The following is an 18,111-nucleotide window of genomic DNA, read 5'->3' on the forward strand; positions in this document are numbered from 1 at the left end:
ACTGGTAACACATTTTAACCCCCTATTTAGCATTTATAAAGAGTATATAAACAATTCCTAAAAGTATACATGACAACACACCAAAAGTATAAATACTGCACAAAATCCATCAGTTGATGAAGGCCATGAGATGCAACTAAAAGTAAAATTTTGGTTATACTATTATTTCCAAGTTCAAGAATGAACCTTCGTGTTCTACATGTCGTCATGAGTTTTGAACACATTTATAACGTTTTGGATCTGCCTGTGAATTATTTGTACATGAACATAAAAGGTTAATAAATAACAACGCACTGAAAGGATTTGTTCATGCCTGTAATCACATGTCATTAAATATGATTACGGCAATGTTATACTGTATACCATTCATTCATTAACTGTTAATACAACAGTTACAATACTTCATAGTGAGAATTGCTATAAAATGATGCGTATTTTCGAGGAAGTAGCCTTAAAGGAGTCAAACCTCCACGGAAGTCAGTATATCACTGATTTTTTAATATGATCACATTTGAGTTATCATTTAAAACTTCATGTCATCAAAAGCACAGTACCACAAAGTGTCGTTATGTCTATGTACATATCTGTCTCTGTGTGTATGTATATATATATATATATATATATATATATATATGGTATCTTTACAAACTACATGAGACACACAGACACTAAAAGTGTTACATTCACATCAACAGAAAATATATCTACTAAAGTTATTGTACTGGACTGACTGAAAAATGCAGAAGTACATGTATTTTGTTATTAAATTTACATACATTATGAAAGACATGTTGCACATTAAAACTGTTGAATACATATTGGTATACAAACATATTTCCTTATACATTTCTTTGTACTGAATCATTTTCATAACCCTCACCCTAAAATCAATTTCTAAGTCTGGCCAGTGAAACTGGGGCTGGTGAGCTGGGAGAGGGAGCAAGTAGTACAAGCTATGCATTTTGTTCACTACAGCTGAATCTCCGTCCTGCTTTCAGGCTATTCCCAGGCCAGGCCTGCCTACTGTGCTGCACTCCCCTGCCTGCCTGCCTGCCTGCCTATGATTTGTGGAGCCCACTGGGGAAGAAGCTAGCTCTCCCATAGGTTAAAATCTGCAAACAATGAGTCCTGTGTCCGTGACGGATGGCCTACATCCCTCCCCATTTGTCTGCGCTTTATCCCCATCTCAGAATCAATTGTTAAACCCCAAAGTTTGCTTAACATGCACTCCCTGCTATGCTGGAGGAAAAAAAAATGGGGGGGGCAGAAAATAGAGGCGAGAGTGAGAAAGGGAAAGAGAAAGAGATCAATGTTGTCCCAAAGTAGAGGAGTGGATGAGAGGGACTTTCAGTACGACTTTCAGGGTCCTAATTAGGGACAGGACAGCGAGCTACCTCTCTCTGTGACATTTAGCTGGACATACTTGATAAATGTCACACTGCTGGATACAGCCACGACAAATGGATGCATCAACAACGGCTTAATAACCTTTACTGATAGTCCTGCCAGGAATTCAAATTCTTTATCTGCTCTCCCTTGCATCCCTAAAACACTGGGCCCTAATAATCAACATTGTGTGTGGAGTATGGGGGTGGATGCTGTGTGTATTTGCTCGTGTGTGTTAAGCCAAATTAAGTGTATCGGGAGGCAGTCGCCATGTACCCTCGCGCTGCATCAGTGTGTGCGTCGCGTTCGTATGTGCTTGTGTGTGAGTGCCAAATTATCTTGGCCAAGTATCTTGGCCAGGGTAGCGGCAGCGAGAGGGAGACCTTTGTAAGCAATCAGAGAAAATGGAGAGCTGTAGACCTCCCTCGTATCTTTCTAAACTTGTATCTCTTCTAGACATGGAGAGGCTGAACTGAATTAATCAGCTCCCAAGACAGTAACAATCGGAAAAAGAAGAAGCAGAAGATTGAGCCATTTCTCAGTAATAAGATCATTCAGGAATCAAATGTCATGTACGTCATGTGTACAAAATTCCTAATAAAATAATTACAACAAGGCTTAAGTGGGACAAACAATGCTACATGGGACTAACGGAGTCTCGGAAAGCAAAATCCTCAGAGGTATTTTTTAAGACTTATTACCAGTGAGCCTGTCAGAGCTTTCACTCTATTGGCTTCATTTTTAATGAAGAACACAGTCAAACTTAGACTCCGGCATGTCACTTCTTACTGGATCTGTTTTGGTCCCATTTGTAACTTGTAATCGGCCTCTGATTAGAAGTGACATCCCAGCAAGTAGCTGGGAGATCTGATAAGCGCTGAGTGTTTATGCGAAGCCCAGGCCAGTTGCGAGTCAACCAACAACAACGTGACATATTTAGGGCAAAACACAAATAAGGTGCTGTTGGTCTTTTGGTCCATTGTCTCGGAGAGCAACTGATTCGGCACCACAAACTTCCGTAACAAGAAGTCGGCAGCTTTCACACGATTAGCACTTTCTCTTTCCTCACTTTTCCTTTGTGATACTTTTGCTTAGGCCAGTGATTATTTTTAAAAGAACAAACCCCAAATGGACATGCTAAGGCTGTTGAAGGCACAGCACTTCTTTTCTTTTGAAGTCTGTCTTTGATATGGAGAATACGTACATAGATTTATATTTACAGTTTTCTCTGCATATAAAATAAAATCATTTATCTGATTAAATTAACTGTCTAAATATATACTGGTTTGTTTCAGAGATTCTTTTATCTGTGCACTGTGCTCTCCCTGGACCTAAGCTCCTGAGTGATTATGCATGGTGTATGTGTGTGTGTGTGTGTGTTACTGCTTTGCAACATGTGTGAACCCCATGTACAGCATGTGTGTATTAGCATGCGTACAGGAATGTTTGTGTATACCTGCATAAGCATGTATGTGTGTAGCATGTTTCAAACCGTGCAGCCTTAGCTGCTGTGTGGTGGCTAATTGCCTCTCCTGAGGAATAATTATGTGACAAAAGCAAACGTAATGGTGCCTCGGCTACAGAAAGAGATATATGTTATGTCTTGTGTGTGGTTCAGCGTGCACCGCCATTTGTTTGCCGGTGGTAAGGATAGGAGGAGAGGACGCGGCAGAGGCCGTACATTTGGAGGCCAAAACCTGGAGAAACAAAGATGGTGCAACAATTAATTACGGCTAATTAGATGTATCCGTTATATTTACTGGGCCAACAATAAATCAAATGGTCAAGCTATTTTTGTCCTAAAAGACTTGTAACTAACGCCCAGCAAGCGTGTACACGTGTGTGTGTGTGTGTGTGTGAATATGCTGATGAGGGTATGTTTATTTTCGTACTGGTGTGTTTGTGTGTGTGTAAACTGCTATTTACTGTTTGGTTTCCAGGTGTTCAGAGCTGGGTCGCCGCGGACTCCCTCCTCTTAGATTAATAATCCATTAGTAATCCATTTCACTAATGAGCACTCAGCGGAGAGTCGGGACCGAGGGGGACACGGAGACGGTCAAGGGAAGCCAAGTGCATAATTAATGTCTCAGCCAATCAGATGTGCTATTACGGTCGCTCCCTGCTGGAGTGAGATGTCACCTGTCCAATAAAATGTGTGTTTTATAATCTTTTCTGTTGAGTGAAAATATTAGATTATGAGATGAAGTATTCTTTTACTGAAATGATGAAAGTAGTCAATGATATTCCTGTAAAGCGGCAGAAACAAAACGTTTGAATTCCACACTTTTTGTGTAAGGAAATATTCTAAAATGATACTGCAGCTATCGAAACAGTGTGAGCCACTGCCTCCAGCAGGGTGGCGTTTCCTATGGCAGTCTTTGTTTGACATTTGAGGGCCGGCGTTGCTTGTGGCGGACAGTTTCACCTTTTTCAAGAAGCCCACATGTCGTTGGTTACATATTGTTAACCCTTTACAACATTAAACATTTACTACAAAAGTCGACGCTAGCCAGCTAGGCTTACAAGCTTCCAGTCAGAAAGTATGCTAACTAGCTTCCCTGGGACAGTAGGTTAACCAGCTTCCATTCATAAAGTGGAAGCTAGCCTGCTAACATGAGTACTAATTCCCACAAGACATTCCTTTTGGGTCTTGTTATTTCAAGACCTGCTGAGCCATCAGCAGCGCTCACGCACTCACACACACCTGCATTATAGAAGGGAGGGGGTTTAGCTAGCGTTCGCTGTCTCTCGTTCAAGGGTCCAGTTTTGGTGAATCAGCCTGTGAAAACTGACAGTAACAGCTAGTCCTGTGACATCAGCACTCCGTACGATATCTGCTCAAATCACAGATGGGCCTTTGTGGCTGTTGAAAGTGTCGTGATATTTAGAAAGATTAGTAATTCTCTCTGACAATTACATTTTTGACCAAATAAGTATGCAAGTCAAAACAAACACCAAGGATGTGTGTGATCATTTCTTCAGTGTGAAAAGGAGTGAATTTAGAGGTGACTTTAATGATTCTCAGGCTCAGCTCCTCCACTCAAGCTACGCAGACTTGATAAGTATGTGGCTGTCACGCCGTGATGGGCAAAGCGCTGTTGTGTGCTTTTTAATATAGTTCCGGTGGGGTTTGTGGCACCTTAAAGCTGTTACAAGGTCTGGCACATCAAATTGAGCTGGTAAACACAGAAGATTCTTCACAGCCAGCGCCAATCCAGCACGACTACACCAATCTAGATCCTGTGTTTCAAGCCTAAACAGAAGATTTCCCCAGCGCTCCACCTGGCTTCCCCACGGATCTTCTCTCTCCTGTTTAGCAGTCAGAACATGATGAAGCCTGACAAAAGAGGCCGTTAAAAATTGAACACCGTAAGTGGGAAAATGTGGTAGGTGGGCCTATTGTTACCTCCACCCACATGCATGGGTGAAACCTGACACCCTCTTCTCCTTCTCCTCTGACTCCCTCTACATCTCCTTTCTCCTTTTTCTCCTCGACCTCCCTAGGGGAAGCCCTGTATCCCATTCATTCGATTGCCCTACATGATGGATGTGCAGTGTGAGGAATGGGCCGTCCCGGGGGCCATGGCGTCGTTTCTGGGTTAAACAGCATCCTATATCAAACCCATCTATACCTTCACAGGCAGGAAGCCTGTTTACTGGGGTGGGAAAGCACCGCAATCCATTTCTTGTCAGGGCGTCTCGCGGATGCAACAAAAACTTGGACAGCCGCAGCTTTGGGGAGTGTTGTAAGACGGAGGCGGTGATAAATATGTACTGTGGGGAGCATTGAAGCTTGGGACCAACAAGTTTGCAACGTCACTGCTAGCATGATTTTAATTAACATCAAATGAATAAGATCATTCTGTCAAACTATAGGACTATGTCATTCAGCGAGTGTTCAAGATCAGGTTTTGAAATTAATTTATTTTTTAATGATCACTTTATATATATTGGATGGATGGATGGATATATATTAAGTACCAGAGCTACATCTGGCAATTAAAGGACCATATGTTTTTGCTAGCTTTTGTGTGCTGTTGACCTCATGCAGCCTTGTCATTTTTTGTCCATTACATTTTCGCTTTTGTCTCCTCACCTAAGGTCACAATTGTATATTAGCAGTAGCTTGATGTTTCTGTCATGAAAACGTTCAAGAGCACTGATGCTTCACGTGCAATGATGCAGCTTATTAATTATTGACATTATTTGAATTCTTCACGAACGATCAATAAACTAGCAGATTTTTTGCTTTGTTTGTCAGAAAACTGTCCACTGTGAAAAATTGTATGAGCACACACTTTGAATGGCCACGCTCAGCCAACTTACGCAATGATATCAAATTGTGTTATAATGTTAATATATGCACACTATAGAAAAGCACAAAATACCAACACAGTCAGACCAGTCACTATGACTACTGTTAAACACTAGCTGATGTGCAGCAGAACTGATCTAATTAGCTGCTGTAATGCTAGTGCTTGATGGCTTGGTAATCACAGTGATAGATTTCACAAGCAGATTTTAGTTCATCCTTTTTTATATTTTAAAAAACCAATTGCTTCCTGGAGCAAAGGGAAAGACGCATTGAAAAATCGAAACAGCATGTTTTGCAAAATGGTTAATTGTGGTGTAAAGTATATGTGGTTTGTACCATGCAGGCATCTTCTTATTAGGCCAGTCTCGTCTTTAAAGTCAAATGTTCTAAAATAATGCTTGTTTTAAGATTTAGAGACGTGCCTTATTCTGTCTTCTTTTTCAAAATATAGACACTTAAGCTCTAAAAACGAATTAAACAAGTTGGTTCCTATTGCAACAACAGATTTGAAATATGCTTACTACACTGCCAGATATGTTTCACTTGCTGTAAGAAAATAAGGGTTTAGGTTTTAATTGAAGACAGAAAAGGATTGATGATATGGCCTTTTCATTTGCAGTGTAGTAAATGGGCTAAAACATGAAGAACCACTGGTGTTGTCCTTTTTACACAGTTTCCCAGTGGGATTGATAATCTATCAAATGCTACAGCACAGATGCTCCAGTATCCAATATTTAGTTGTGTAACTCTTTGTGTGCTCTAATTGATAAGCCATTGGCAATTCCGTTAGGAGCCATGTCTTCATTTGAAAAATAAAACCAATTTGTGTAGTGAGATGACTGTTGATGGTTCCCTCAATTGAAACCCCACTAATTGAATGAGAGAAGAATACATTCCCTGTCTGGATACCCAGTGGCTTGACGCTATGAACTTCCCCTCCGTTATTAACACATTTTCAATAACTTATGTAAACTGAAATGGAAATCAAGTCATGCCTTGTTATGCAAGTATATATTATTTTTTTTTAGATCTTTTTCAAATCTTTTGATATCCTGCAGCAGCCGGGGAAATAAACTTAGGAATCGCTCCTTTCAAAACACTGGCAGCCCAGGGATCCACTTTATATAAAAAGGTAGCGTATAATGTTATTTGAATACTTGAGATAATTCAGTTCACACACTGTGAGTGCTGCCCGTGTATATCTGCCTCCCTTTGAATGTCTTAGCCTCTGAGGGGCCGCACTTGCTGTTTTCTATGTACGTGTGCATCCTGGAGGATTCGCATGCGCATGTATATACCTGTGCTCATGTGTTTATGTGACACACTGTGGCATGTTTCCTAGAGACAAGAGACTGCAGTGCGTTGGCCCTCTGCTGCCTTCACCCCAGGCAAACAGTGATTAGAGGAATCTCTCATTCTCTGCAGGGCACCCCTCTGCAGTCACAGCCAGCAGCATGACACCCTTTATGTTCACAGCGAGATACAAAGGACCTGTGGTAGATTTTATCTTGCTTTAAAATAAGATTTTAAGCAACTCCTTAGCTGTTAGAAAGGTATTTTGAACATACAGACCCGACATGTTCGGAATGATAGGAATAAAGAATGATAATCAAAGGCTTTGCAGATTCACTTCATAAATAGCCTCCATCCAAGCTCTCTTTTGAGTCTTTTCAATTCACTATAGGTCTGGTCCTTTTTATCCCGCCAATAGAGTGGAAGACCTGAGAAGTTAAAATGATATTCCACTCCATATTGGGCGTTAAATCCAAGCTAATGCGGTGTGGGCTCACCTGCGCGCTGTGGGAAGATCAGGAGTCAGTTAGTGTGATTGGTGGGCAGTCTCGGGCCAAGCAGTCCAAGCCGGTGACAGTTTGTGGTGGGCCGCCACACCGCGGGAGCCAGGTGAGGAGCAGGGGAGCCTAAATGAAATGCTAATACAGGCCACATAAGTCAGGGCTCTCTAATTGGAACACAGCTGCTGCAGGGACCGAGTATCCCATGAAGCGCTGCAGAAGCAGAGGAACCAGTGGGTCACCGTGATCAGGTCAGGTTCTCTCTCTGTGTGCAGCTCAAAATACTTGGCCTAAAATGGCTGGTGGAATCCGCAGGAAGGGAAACACTTTAAAGAACAAAGAAACGTACGCAGCATCGTGATTTGTCAGATTAAATGCCTGATAAATAATGATTAGTGTCTCTGTTTTTTAACCTTTCTAACAGAGAGATCCTTCTGAGAGATCTGTCCGTTCAGTGTGAAGCTACAGACATTGCTGTAAATGTTATTTTTCATGTGTAATTAACACATTATATCTCATTTCTGCACTGTTACTTTTAAATAAATTGGCTTTAGAGGTGCTGGTTGGCAGATTGTACAGAGCAAAGTCTCCTGGTTGTAGCTCCATATTGAACTCCCAGCAAGGAAGTGCATTTCCCAAAATGTCAAAACTGTTTCTCTTTAACTCCTGAAGTAAAAAAAAGAAAGAAATTGAAATGCTAATCAATATCTTGATTCATTTTCTGTCTTAAGTGTTCAGTGTTTCCCTTTCACTATCCATTTGAGGCAACGTGTTTTTAATTAGTAATCATTAGAGGAGCAGGTGGGCGGATTTTTATAATTTTTTTAAACTAGTTTCCAAGATATGTGGGCGTTTATGACAAGCAGGTAAATTGACGTAGATAAAATGGCACCATGTGTGATTTCTACATACGCTACATTTATGATTTGTACATGAATGTTAATGTCTATGATATGTTCATGTATAAACAGAGATAAAAAAGGCAATGTATAGTTTAGTAATATATGTGACATGTATGCTATCACGATTATGTGGACATATAGGGGAAGCATATATATAAACATAAACAGAAGATATATTATATGGTCCTTTCATTTAAGTGACGTCTATACCATCTTATATATATTTAGAACTGCTTTGTGTCTACAATATATCTCCATATATATCATATCATATATATATCATATATGACACAGTGTCACTGGTATAGGGGGCATGAATGTTTATATATTATTTTTTTCTGCATGGAAACATTTTATTCATGAAAGTGTAGATTTAGCCTAAATATTGTAATTTTTCCGTCTGCAGTGTTTAAGCTCAAAAATGACAAAGGTGATTAGCAACAATTTATGGGAAGTAATTTGGCTCATGGGGATGAGACAGATGTGCTTTTAGAAACCTTCAGCGACTTTCAAAAGATTTACACAAAAAGAAAGAAAAAAAACAACACAGCTTTCCTTTCAGGCTATGACTCGGCAGCATGTACTCCAATCTTCTTTTTTGCTCTGAGGAGATATTCTTGGAAGAGAGGATGTTACTGTATCACAAGCCAAGCTCGAGCATTTTGACAGCTTCTTAAACCTTTTCTTAGATTTTAAGCTTTTTTCATTACAAGTGCTGATGTCGATGCAGCATGGCACGACATGAGTTCAGATGAACACATGATTAGCTGGAAAACGAGGGCTGCATTTCAGCTTTTCAAACAGGATGGCATAAGTCAAGCTGCGAGGGAGAAACAAAAACATGCGCAGTGGGAGGAACAGAGAAACAAAAAAAGATACAGACTTGGGGAGAAGTGGAAAATCCAATAGTCAGTCATCTCTCACAGCATTTCAAGTCCACCAGACTCTGTCCACGAGCTGTCTTCTTCATGTTTCAAGGCCTCCTCCCTTCTCTTGAAATGGAAAGGGAATTTACCTCAGAATAATGCATGAGCTCATTGTGGGCGACGGACAGGAGGCTCCCACCTCAGAAGTCTGCCTACCTTATAGACAGCAAGGCGATTGACATGAGCCACCCAAGAGGGAACCTCAGCTGGCGAAGTGTTAGGCGAGCCTTTAAAGCCGATGCCTATAATAATGAGTTCCCACAGTCACATGGGCTTAGACACAGACACTGAGAACACTTTTTTAGATTTAGAATTTTAAATGAAAGCTTGAATTGTTCGTTTGCTCTGGCAAAAATCAATAATGCGCTCCTATTTTTGACAACACCCAACACATGCCTTCTTCTCTTTAGAGACATCACACCAGCTGTACGAAGCCTGGAGTGAGACTAATGTGGAAGCACCAGTACGCCTACAAGACTCACAGTTGCCTTCCGCCTTGAGCTATTCATACTGATTCAAATTCAAGTCTCCTGAGGGGAAGAATTGCTGATCGGTTTTGCTAACATTCATCCCTGAAATTCTTAAACTCAACAATGTCCCTTTTGCTTTTCTCGTAAATAGAAAGAACTCAATCGGGACGTGATGCGAGAACAGAACGACTGTAATGTGTTTCACAGAAAAGCTGTTATGCTTCTTGCTCGTTTTCTCTATCTTTACAGCCTGAGTCGTCCTATATAAACTGTCCCTTACTGTCATTTTTCTCTCAACTCAATAATTTCAGCGTCTCCTCCACAGTCAGCGTTTATCAGCCACTTACAGCCACTAGATGCACCCCGCCTGGACACCTCTGGATGCGGGACACAAAAACATGCGGAGGGGCTGACAGATAGAAAACTGATTCTTTACAAGTGAGGTCAGAGGACTGTATCCAAACCGTCTGGCAGAGTACACTAATATCCCCATGCTGAGCAGCGTGGTGCTATTGAGCGCGACCATGCGCATCGGTCTCACTCCACTGCACTCAATGAGCCAAACCCATGGAATTGATGGGCAATGGGAGGGAAATAGGAGAAAGGAGGAGAGAGAGAGAGAGCGAGAGAGAGAGCGAGCGAATGATGTGCCGCACTCACTAATGCACATTATTCCATCACATAAACATCAAGATTCTTTGAAATAGAGGGGGTGTGAGATGTGGCTTTGTTGGCCAATTCACAGCCCTGGATGGGAAATGTGAAAAGTGTTGCTGTCGAGCTAAAAGAAAACACCTCTGCTGGCTGTCAGCTGGAGCTCCTTCTACCTGCAAGAACTTGTTCATTATAACAACAGCCCACTGCATTACTACACTCCTCTTCTATTTTTTTTTAAAGGTATTGTCTACCCCCTCTTTTAGCTTTGAAAACCATGAAAGTCTGGTGTGTTGTATCATCAGCCTCCAGTGACTTTTGATGGACTGTTGGATTAAAGCGGCTGCAAGTGTCTGGAGGGAGAAAATAGCACCGGCAGGAGTGGGAAGTCAGTGTACCCAGTCATGATGCGATGTTCTCTTTCCTGCCACATTATCTAGTCCGCCTGACTTACATGCAGTAAAAATGCAGCGCTGCAGCTTTCATTAGTGCACCGAACAAAGATTATGGCTCAATGCAGGGCTATGAATTATGCATGGACTATGCACTGTGGTACGGTGTGCAGCCCCCCCCCCCCCCGAACTTTCCCTGTTCATCTTATGAGGAACACACCCACAGAGTATTGCTCAAGCACACACACACACCCACAGTGAATGCACAAACATTCAAATTAGCGAATACACACGGAGCAATGTTTCTGGCCATGAAAAGTGCATCTCGCAGGCCCTTCCTGCTCTGTTACACTTTACCTCCTGCACCTTTTTGATGACGTAAACCTTCACTCCTCCTTGAGTCATCTCTGTAGACTTCGCTCAGGTAGAAAAATCCACAGAGGTATCACTTGGACTGCAGTCCTGCTTGCATGTACAGAGGCTTTGCTACCAGTCTAAATTAGCTTGACATATTAGACGCATGAACAACAACAGCAATGAAAAATATATACACCTCAGATAGTGTTGTAATGTGGATGCAAATCGATTTGGAGACACAAAACTTTGATAATGGAGATTTTTCCAAGTTAGCAAAGTAGCAACACAGGGATTAGCCCCTTGGGTCATACTGCACTGAATTTTAGTGTGAGAATCTCACCACCCAGCTTGGAGGGTTTTAAAATCCAAGTAAAATAAAGTTTGTAAAAACATGTTTTCAACTATTCAAGGATTATGTGAAGGAGGTAGGATTAGGCTGATTAACATTTGTTTTCCATTTGATTCCCATCTCGTACCAAGTTTTGTTTCTTGCTCATTTCTTTGTTTAACTATGACTAAAGCCCTTCCTGAACTTTTAGGAGCTATTAAACATTGTTTTTTTGGCACAAGAGTAGGATCTGAAAGGTTGTCTGCTGTCGAATACAGCGCTGCGAGCAAATGGCAGGATATTTACTGTGGCTGGAGGTCTGTCTGTTTAATGACATTTAGGTCTCCACAGCAGATGGTGGACATGACAGGACCGGCAATATTAGTGAAATCCAATTCAAAGACAACACCAGCCATAACTGTAATGACGTTACTCATGACCAATAACACAGGAAGATTGTTTAGGACTTGCTCTGGACTTTTAACAGCAATAAACAGTGAAGAGGTGTCAGGTTTGTCCCCTCAACCAAACAAGGCGATGGTGATGAGGGAGGATGATGATGATGATGATGAGGTTCACTTCTCCTATTAATGAATGTGTGCCAGGTGTTCATCATAAATGGGAGACCTCTTTCATTAAGCATGCCCCACACAAAATAATCCACCACTGAGAGACTGAACTGAATAAAACCCTAATCCTAAAAAGATGCTTAAATACCTGTATGAACCTTTCAGGTTAATCAGGGGGAGAGGATTATCAGCAGTCACATTTAGCATGTATAGAAACAGCAGTGACTCAGACCTGTCATGGCTGTACCAGGCTCTGACTCATTTAAAAGCAGTGGCAATGATTCAGTAGTAACAGGTGACATTTTCCACATTGAAATCCACATGCAAGAAAAATAACAACCTGCAATGTAAGTCATGTAACTCAAATTTTAGCCGCTAAAGTGGCTATAATCAATGTGTTGAATCATATGGCTACTTGTATATAAAAGAGGTCGCTCGTAAGGATGGAAGCGCAGAGAATTACTGTATGACTCGACTCTTCAGTTTCCATTAGCTACATGAAGCATTTTAGCCTGGTTCAGCTCATTGTTTTGGTTTTCCAGCCTGGAAGTTTACTATCTCAGCACTCTCATCTGCGTTGTTTTTGGTCGCTGTTTTCAGCTAAATTGCGGTAAAAATAACCGTCCACCACCTGTCCTGTGCACAAAGCGGCAGGCAAAGTTAGACTAGCTGGTGAACAGAGTGGAGCATTTAGCAGCTAGTTATTGCGCTCAGGGGTTGGCGGAGACCAAAATCAGAGCTAAGAAGCCAGAAACACGACTCCAAATGAATGCTCCTAATCTGCTGCATGTGTAAATAGGCAACAATTTTGCTAGCAAATTCAGTAATACTTTTTGGGTAATTCCTAAAATAAAAACAAAGCATATTAAGGGTCCAAATGTAACTTTATACCTCGTCTCATATTAGCGGCTTTGTGTCTGTCTGTGTAATTGCAATCTGAGGTTGTGCTCGTTTTGTGGCATCCTTACAGTAACCACGTTTATTAAATGTGGTTAAGAGAGCAGATATGTGTGTTTAAAGGTGTGTGTTTAAAAAGCATCGGTAAAGAGGCCCTTCACTATCATCACCTGAAACGCCTGTATTGTTATACAACTGTAAGAGAGCTGTATGAAAAAATAAAAGAGGAAATGCATAAATCACTCCAAATTCACAGAAAATAGCGGTTTTAAAGGAAGCTGTCATTACAGAATAGCACCCTCTATTACCTCGCTCTTGACTCTTCCTGTGCAAACATTGTTTATGTAAGCAGGCATGGTTTTGAATGATAAGTGCTTCCTTTAATCAGTCTCTCCGTAAACCATCAGAGAGTTGTTTACCCCGCCTTTTAAGCCCTTGATACTAAATCAAAAGCCGGCTGTATTTTTTCTTTGCGACTCCTGCAAAGCATTCGCTCTTTGTCCATCAGTCTTGTCACTGTTCACTAACAACCTGAGCATGAGCACGTTCCTCTCTAGCAGTAACACGCATGTGAAAACACACTCACGCACACACAAACTCACACGAGCTCAGCTAGCTCAGATAACCCAAAGGCTTCAGGCTGCTCAAAATATTGCTGCCACCATCGTTTTCCCGTCACATATCAACCAGATCTTCAGAAAGCCGTGACAGCCTCCCTCAAATTCATTACTCAGTCTGTTTACAGTGCAGTTTTCTCATTTTCAGCAAATTTCACTGTGTTTTATGCCCGCAGTTATGAGGTGGCGATAAAGAATAAAGTGACGGGAAGAAACAACAACATTACTTCAATTTTTTCCCCCCCATTTCCTCTGTCGCGGCCCCTCAACCTCTGGGTGTTTGGCAGGTTGGCCGGTGTTGATTTTAGCCCACAATCAATTCATTTTAATCACAATGGGCAGCGCAGCGAGCGGAGGGGGGGTGGGGGGGGCGTGCTAATTGATTGGCAGGTATTTGCATATACAGTATGCAACAAAATGTCACGACCGGCCTTGGTGGTGACCTGTGTGGGCTGTTGGCAAAACAAACTGATGAGGGTAATTTATCATGCGGCTCGCGCTTTGCTGAGCAGGGGCTGCCGCACCCACTATTGTTAGCGTTGCCAGTCACCTGTCACGCCACGGCGGGCACGAGGAGGGAGAGGAGTCGGCGGGAGAGGAGCTGAGGATGGAGACGTAAAGACGGAGAGACGATGTGCCGAGGGGTGAGGCAGATGAGGACGATACTGCCGGTGAAATGTCAGACATTCACTGCTGCTGCTGCTACTGCTGATGTAGCACGCATGGATACCCCTCGCTAGCCAATACACCATGAAAATATGTTGTTGTGTTACAGATACGTGGCTGGTTGAATGGAAGCTGAGAATCATCATTTTTTCCACTTGGAATTGAGATTTTCTTTTATGATTCTAAGGGACACCATTTAATGAAATATTCAATCCATATTGTCTTCATGTAGACAGAACAAACAACATGCCCAATATTTAAGAATAATTGACTTAGTCTCTTGTCTACACCTTTGAACATTATGTAACCCATGGCCTAAAACACTGAGACCTAGTCCAGTTATAGACTGTCCTCACAGTGTTGGATCCATTGTTAGCAAAGTATTTTTTCCCACTTCCAAACTTTATGACTCTTCTCGACTGTTAAACATTTCTGTTGTTCCTAACAAGCTTTTTCTTTCACCACATTTTACTCCGTTGTCTTTCACGCACGCTTGATTTATTCGCAACAACAATTTATTTGCCTCCCTCTTGTTGTGCACATGTCGCCACACTGAGTGCCGCACACTTGCCGTTTGTTAATACAGCTTAGAGAGAAATTGGGAGCGCTTGATTCGATGCGACGGATCTCCCTACTCCCAACACGGCAGAATCATTGCACAAAAATGAGATTGTACAGGGGCTTGAATCAAGATGTGATCTTAATACAGTTAATTGTGCAGCTCTGTTCTGCACCAAAGTTGTACCTGCGTATCAAAGTAATGTTCTGGCTCAATATGTAAAGCGACATTCACAGCCTTTGGTTGCCTTTAGCATTATCATGTCCAACAAACACTAAGTATTGGTTGCCCTACTGAGCTGAAAACCAACGGGATGAGAAAATTCTGTCCCCTAGATTCTTTTTTCTCTATCTACAGGTATAGGTGAATGTGGATCAATAAAAGTGTTGGATGTTCTGCTGTGAAATAACCATGCAGCTGAGGCTGGGTGGCTGCATCGTTACTCTCATGTTATTATAACTGTACGGGTCTGCAGAAATCCTCCTGTGTACAGACTGTACTTATAAGGTAAACATTTGGTCATCATCACCATAATTATGCCCAAGTACAAGTCCCCATGCACAGCCTGAGCAGAAATATAGTTAGGGGGCTAAAGGGAGCCAATGCGACTCATTAATAGTGTGCCAGACTCGCCGTGATAACATTGGATCCAATTCCTGAGAGAGGTTTTATTTTTTGACCAATTAGCTGCCTGAACAACCTATTGGCCATGAAGTGATCTCTGCAGGGACTTTATCAGACCATGCTCTATTAAATCAGCTCTCTGGCTGAGCAGTTATGTACCATCATAGTGCTTAGAATGGCTGGCTCTGATTGATGTCACTGCCGAATGCCAAGTAATAACGGCTGTTATTGTACGTCTCGATGCTGCTGTTTCCTTATGGATGCATCCATCGCTTTGTGTGTGTGTGTGTGTGTGTGTGTGTGTGTGTGTGTGCATGTATGAGCACTTTAGAATACAGACATAATAGGTGATTTTTTTTTTTTCGTGTGTGTGATAGACCGACTTCAGCTATATGGCTGGTTGGAAAGATTATCATAATGCTTAAGGGTGGAAGCTGTTCTGAATCTGAAATCCAGTGTTACAGTATTCAAGGTGTGTCTCCAGGTGGGTCAAAGGGCCTGGCAATAGGTGCTGTATAATTTAGGCGTGTGGGAAGTAATCATAATGACTTTGTAAACTCGAACATGAATGCATCCACTGACACGTCTCAGTAACTCCAGGTTTGGGGAATTATTTTATGAAGCATAATAATTGTTGAGAACGTGTGACTGCCATAGATTGAGGTTTTGTGCACTGATTTAATTTTCATCTAGTTCATCTCCCTCTTTTAGTTGTGGGTCAGCTGCATGATTAGTGCTTGTTCAGACTGCATTATCAGAAAATACACGCTTGTGTAGTTGTGTTGAAATGAGGTCCAGGAAGGCCAGTTTGACTAAAACATATTTGAAAGCTTGTGCCAGTGCAGTGAAGATACTAGTTAGCAAAACTTACAAACCAATTCCTCTATTTTAAACCACAACCTGCTCTGTTTAGCTGCATAATGAGATTATACTAGGTGGAGAGTGGATAGCAGCAGTCTGTGGTGTACTGGCTGGTAGGATCAGAGGTCTGAAGGCACCTTCAATGGTGTTTCAAAACCCTCTCTATACTGCCAGGAATTCTGGTGGAAAAGGCCTTTATTTATGTGTTATTTCGTTGGATTAAAACGAGTCAAATCTAAAAATACTGGAATCAGCTTATGAAATACCCACCACATGTAGGTTTTTCATTATAGAATGTAAACTCCCCCAAATGACTAAAACCCATGAACACATTCACGGTGCTACAGTGCTGAAAAGTAATCTACCAGGAATGAATGCATTTTTTTGAAGCGGTGCTCTTGTCGGTCCGAGCCTGAATGCAGCCCTCCTCTCATTTTGTGTTCATGTACCTGTGCTCATATTTTGGTCTGTGTTGCATTTCTGGCTTTCTCCCTCTGTCTGAGTCACCTCAGCTCTTTGGTCATAATCCAAAGGCAAGACCAAAGCCAGCCCTTCTGGCTCTGCAGACAACAAACCAGCCTTGATCCTTCCATATGAAACATGATGAGAGGTGGCTGGCAGGAGAGGGGGTTGGATGGGGTAAACATGTCGACCCCGAAACACAAATCACGCTGAGGAGTGAGATACAGAGTCTCTATATAACACACCTCAACTAGAGTCTTCTTGTCTGCATTTTCATCACCTACGCCCCTTTCTGTGGTTTGTGTCACGTATAAAGGTTTGGCTTGGCACTCATAAGGGCAGGCAGTTCTAAACTGCTATCATTGTTGTGTTGGCAGTGTGAAGGCACACTGATCCCTCTGAGCAGGATGATAAAAATCTGTCACAGTCCCCTGCATGGAGGAGCCCATTGTTTTGGGGATTAAGAAGGATTAAGGGCGGATGCTGGCGACCGAGGGGTTTGAGCAGTGTGACCCTTTCACTAATCATTATGAGACAGATACAGAGCACTCAAACTCTTAAAGCCCAAGATCGCATTGGATTATCAATTATTCATGGCTGACAGGAGCAGCGTGAGTATGAAAGAGCGGGAGAGAGTATGAGAACGTGGTGACAATTGGAAAGGTCCCTGAGCAAGGTGCAATGAGTGTCCAGAAATGTCTCCTCTCGTAAAATGTACGAATGACTCATAAATGGGGCTCTTAGTTTGCTCATATTAGCAACCAGTGTGTGTCATTATTTAAAGCTTTTAATCTGATCAATATGCTGAGTTATAAAACAAAAATGCTCGTTGCAACAACCCTCCTAATGTGTCAGCATGCTTTCATGTTCATGGCTGTAAGCTGTGGCAGGGTGCGAGGAAATAACTGAGTGAACTGACCAGAAGCATTTGAAAGGCAGCTGGTTGAAAACTCCAAATGATAAGAAATTTCTTAAAAGCCAAATTAATCGATTTTTAAATTAACAATGGAACAAATAACTACGTGTTTAGAGTGTAGTTCACAGTTTTGGCAGCAAAGGCATGATAGCTGCACAATGCCAACGCTAATAAATGTAATAGAATGCACACTGATAGCTATTTAAGTAAAACAAATAAAAAGCAACGAGCAAAATAATGTAGCTGTTGAAATATTTTGTATGTATTTTATTAAACTACAGATATACAACCTGCAAAATAAAAGCCCACATCATTATGAGTGGAAAACATGACTTGAATTGAAACTGCACATCACCTGAATTTATGGTGCCATAAATATTCCCGTCTTGCCACTTCACACCCCCCGGTCAGCGGCGT

This window comes from Enoplosus armatus, chromosome 22, assembly GCF_043641665.1.
Source record: "Enoplosus armatus isolate fEnoArm2 chromosome 22, fEnoArm2.hap1, whole genome shotgun sequence".
Classification (NCBI taxonomy): Eukaryota; Metazoa; Chordata; class Actinopteri; order Centrarchiformes; family Enoplosidae; genus Enoplosus; species Enoplosus armatus.